Source organism: Penaeus chinensis, chromosome 26, assembly GCF_019202785.1.
Source record: "Penaeus chinensis breed Huanghai No. 1 chromosome 26, ASM1920278v2, whole genome shotgun sequence".
NCBI lineage: Eukaryota > Metazoa > Arthropoda > Malacostraca > Decapoda > Penaeidae > Penaeus > Penaeus chinensis.
Genome location: NC_061844.1, coordinates 15,636,848 through 15,641,847, shown reverse-complemented (window position 1 = coordinate 15,641,847; position 5,000 = coordinate 15,636,848). Strand labels below are relative to the sequence as shown.

The 5,000-nt window shown below is 32.8% G+C and overlaps 1 protein-coding gene across 1 annotated transcript in view; it reads right to left on the bottom strand.

Annotated features, from left to right (window-relative positions):
• The window catches only part of LOC125039137, a 10,912-nt gene extending 9,820 nt beyond the window's left edge, over window positions 1–1,092 (bottom strand). Inside the window, exon 1 of the mRNA XM_047632888.1 lies at window positions 963–1,092. The gene's annotated coding sequence lies outside the window, so the exon portion shown is untranslated. The remainder of the gene's footprint in view (window positions 1–962) is intronic.
• Window positions 1,093–5,000: the final 3,908 nt, after the last annotated feature.

The following is a 5,000-nucleotide window of genomic DNA, read 5'->3' as shown; positions in this document are numbered from 1 at the left end:
ACAGGAAAAATAACATTGACAGCAGTATTTATTGTTTAAAAGTAGTTCTTGTACTAATGGTAGCATTAGCAGCAGCAGTTGTAGTAATTGCAGTGGTGGTGGCTATAGTTGTAGTTGTAGCTGTAATAGTAGTTGTAATTTTAGTAGTTGTAGTTTTAGTAGTTGTAGTTTTAGTAGTAGTAGTTTTAGTAGTAGTAGTTTTAGTAGTAGTAGTAGTAGTAGTAGTAGTAGTAGTAGTAGTAGTAGTTGTAGTAGTAGTAGTTGTAGTAGTAGTAGTAGTAGTAGTAGTAGTAGTAGTAGTAGTAGTAGTAGTAGTAGTAGTAGTAGTAGTAGTAGTAGTAGTAGTTGTAGTAGTTGTAGTAGTTGTAGTAGTAGTAGTAGTAGTAGTAGTTGTAGTAGTTGTAGTAGTAGTAGTAGTAGTAAGAGGAGGAGTAAGAGTAGTAGCAATAACAGGAATAGGAGTAGAAATTGTTATCAGAAAGCTCTTAAGTTAAAAATTATACTGAACAACTGCCATTAAAATACCCACGTCAAGATGTAACCTTCAGGAAAGCCAATTCCCATGTCTTTTCCCCCCTTTCATGCCCAAATATATCAATTTGAGAATCGGAATATGCCAAAAAAGAACTTGAAATGGAACTTGGCAGAGAAACGGTGAAATAAGAACAGTTAAAAAGGCCGAAAGAAAGACGAAAGAGTAAAGACAATTGGAATGAGAAAAACAAAACAAAAACAGGAGAACTCAAGGCACAACATTCACACATATGTAAAGAAACGTGAAATAATTTATGGATTTACATCACGGATCACATTATCACGTATTCCTCCTTGCAACATCAATTGGGTCCTCATCAACTGCAAGATTTGGGGAGAAAATTGAAAAGGATAAGAAGAGGAGACGAAGATAACAGAGAAAATAACAGTGAGAAGATAAGACACCAAATACCAAAGGAGAAAATAACACAGGGAAGCTCGAAAGGAGATAAATCCAAGAGGAGATAACACGAGAAAATACTTTTTTGCGTCTCTTGTCGACTCGTGTTTCGGGGAGACTGCGGGCGGCGTCCGAGGCGCTCGAGGCCTCCGCCCAGCACGGGGTTTGTCATTTACTTGTTTTCGTTTCACTTGCAGTAATGTTACTCTTGGTTTCATGTCAGTTTCAGTTTGTTTATTTGTTGTTGTTTTTTACTCCTGTTTTCATGTCAGTTTCAGTTTTTTTAACACTTGTTTTCATGTCAGTTTCAGTTTGTTTATTTGTTGTTGTTTTTTGCTCCTGTTTTCATGTTAGTTTCAGTTTTTTTAACGTTTGTTTTCATGGCAGTTTCAGTTTATCTTCTTTTTCTTTTTACACTTGTTTACATGTCAGTTTCAGTTTGTTTATTTGTTGTTTTTTTTTTTTGCTCCTGTTATCATGTCAGTTTCAGTTTTGTTTTCTTATTTACTCTTGTTTTCTTGTCAGTTTCAGTTTTTTTTTTACTTTTACTCTTGTTTTCATGTCAGTTTCAGTTTTTTTTTTACTTTTACTCCTGTTTTCATGTCAGTTTCAGTTTTTTCTCTTGTTTTCATGTCAGTTTTTTTTACTTTTACTCCTGTTTTCATGTCAGATTCAGTTTTTTTACTCCTGTTTTCATGTCAGCTTCAGTTTTTTTTTTCTTGTTATCATGTCAGTTCCAGTTTTTTTTAACTTTAACTCCTGTTTTCATGTCAGCTTCAGTTTTTTTTCTTGTTTTCATGTCAGTTTCAGTTGTTGTTTTTTTTTAACTTGTTTTCATGTCAGTTTCAGTTTCTCTTCTTTTTCTTTTTACTCTTGTTTACAAGTCAGTTTCAGTTTTTTTTTTTTATTTACTCTAGTTTTCATCTCAGTTTTTTTTCTTTTTTTCTTTATTTATTTTCTCTTTTTTTTTTACTCTTGTTTTCATGTCAGTTTCATTTTTTTTTCTTGATTTCGTGTCAGTTTTTTTTTCTCCTTTTTTTTACTCTTGTTTTCATGTCAGTTTCAGTTTGTTTGATTATTTACTTTTGTTTCCATGTCCGTTTCAGCTTTTCCTTCTTGTTTTTACTCTTGTTTTCATGTCAGTTTCAGTTTTTCATTCTTTTTTTTATAATCTTGTTTTTCTTTTTTTTTCTTTTTTTTCTTTTACTTTTGTTTTCATAGATTTTTGCTTTTAGGTCATTGATGATTTTTTTTCCTCTTTTGTTTTAATTGCTGATTTTTTTTTCACTCGATTTTTTTTTCTATCGATTGCTACTGAATTATTTCTTGTTCGATTTTTTATCATTTGGTGTTTTATTTATTTCGAGCAGTTGTTAATTCTTTGTATGTATGTGTGTTTGTTTTAGAAAATTCTAAAGGAGAGTTTGTTTTCTCATTGCGAACGTGGTTGGTAAAAATCGGTTTGTTTGTTTGTATGGTTTTGCTTGAATGTGTTTGTTTGTATGTGTGTTTGTGTGTGTATGTTTGTATGTTTGCTTCTTTCTATGTGTTTGTGTGTGTATGTTTGTATGCGTTTGTATGTGTGCTTGTTTCTATGTGTTTGTGTGTTTGTTTGTTTGTCTGTATGTTTGTATGTGTTTATGTGTTTGTTTATATGTGTGTTTGTATGTGTTTTTGTTTATATGCGTGTCTGTCTGCATATGTTTGTTTGTATATGTGTTTGTTTGTATATGCGTGTATGTGTGAGTTTGTATGTGTGGTATATGTGTGTTTGTTTATGTGTTTGTGTGTGTTTGTTTGTCTGTGTGTTTCTATGCGTGTTTGTGTGTGTTTGTATGTGTGTGTGTGTGTTTGTTTATATGCGTGTTTGTATGTGCTTTTGTTTATGTGCGTTTTCGTCTGTATATGTTTCTTTGTATATGTGTATGTGTGTTCGTTTGTACATGTTTTTGTTTGTATGTGTTTGTTTGTGTATGTGTGTTTGTATGTGTTTATGTGTTTGTTTATATGTGTGTTTGTCTGTATATGTTTTTATATGTGTGTATGTGTGTTTGTTTGTATGTGTTACTGTATGTGTTTGTTTGTATATACGTGTATGTGTGAGTTTGTATGTGTGGTATATGCTTGTTTATGTGTTTGAATGTGTTTGTATGTGTTTGTTTGTGTGTGTTTGTATGTGTGTATGTGAGTGTTTGTGTGTTTGTAAGTGTTTGTATGTTTATGTTTATATGCGTGTGTTTGTATGTGTGTATTTGTATGTGCGTGTTTATGTGTTTGTTTGTGCGTGTGTTTGTGTGTGTGTTTGTATGCGTGCTTGTTCGTGTGTTTGTTTGCTTGTATGTGTTTGTTTATATGTTTGTATGTGTGCTTGTTTGTATGTGTGTGTGTTTGTTTGTTTGTGCTCGCTTGTATGTGTTCGTTTGTATGTGCGTTTGATTGTATATGTGTTTGTATGTGTGTTTGTTTGTGTGTATTTGTGTATGTTTGTATGTGTGTTTGTATGTGTATGTTTATATGTGTGTTTGTCTGTTTGTTTGTTGGTTTGTATGAGTGTCTGTAGGTATTTGTTTATGTTTGTGTGTTGGTTTGTATGTTTGTTTTATGTTTTGCGTGTGCTGGTGTGTGTTTGTTTATATGTGTATTTGTGTGTGTTTGCTTGTATTTGTATGTGTGTTGGTTTGTGTGTGTTTGATTGTATATGTGTTTGTATGCGTGTTTGGCAGTGTGTGTTTGTTTGCATCTGCGTGTGTTACACGATTTATATTGATTGTTTGTTTGTTTGTAATAGTATGTGTTTAATGCGAGTGTGGAAATGGGTTTGTATTTGTATGTTTGTGTGTGCCTATATGTTTGTGTGTGTTTATATGTTTGTGTGTGTTTATATGTTTTTTTTGTGTGTGACTGCATGTTTGTTTTCAAGATGGTTGTTGTGCATGTGTTTGCTTGTTTGTGTGAGTGTGTGTATTTGTCTTTGTGGTTTTAGACCATTGTGTTTGCACTTCTTATATTTCATTAAGTGTATGTGCTTGTCTGTGTCTGTATGTATCTTAATTTTTGTTTGTGTGTTTTTGTTTCTGTATTTGTCTGTGTTTGTGTCTTTGTATGAAATTCAGTGCTTGTGTGTGTGTGTGTGTGTGTGTGTGTGTGTGTGTGTGTGTGTGTGTGTGTGTGTGTGTGTGTGTTTGTGGTTAGTAATTCTTTCAGTGTGTATATGTCTGTTGCAAGTATCTTTGTGCTTGTTTGTTTGAATTTATGTGTATGGTGTGAATGTCATGTCTGTATGTACCTGTCTCTTGTTTGTGTGTTTGTATGTATGCTTACGTTTCTTTGAAAATATACTCATGTTTGTGTCTGTATCTTTGTGTGTATCCCAGCCCTTGTCTGTGTGCTCATGTTTTTGTATGTTTGTTTATGTCTGTGTATGTCTCTCTGTTGGTTTGTGCATGTGTCTTAAAGAACATTCTATAGCTGTGTATGTGAGTTTGTGTTAATCTATGTAGATCAACTTTGCTTGTACGTCTGTATCTATGTATGTGCCCTAATGTTTGTGCCTGTTTGTGCCTTTGCCTGTATCCCTATGTTTGTTTATATTTGCTTGTGAATGATTGTGTGTTTAAGTACATACGTATCTAGGTTTGTTTATGTGTGATTATTTGTATGTGTCTCTGTGTATGATTTTTTGTATCCTTAGTTACTGGTATCTGTCTAATGGCGCGTGTCCCTATGTTCACCTATGTATCTGTGCTTGAGTATCTTTGTTTGTTTGTGTCTATGTGTGAATTCATCTGTTTGTGTGTTTCTGTTTCTGGACATGGACAAAACTTTGTTTGTACTTGTGTCTTTGCACACACACACACACACACACACACACACACACACACACACACACACACACACACATATATATATATATATATATATATATATATATATATGTGTGTGTATATATATATATATATATATATATATATATATATATATATATATATATATGTGTGTGTGTGTGTGTGTGTGTGTGTGTGTGTGTGTGTGTGTGTGTTTTACACAGACGAGGAACAAAGAAATA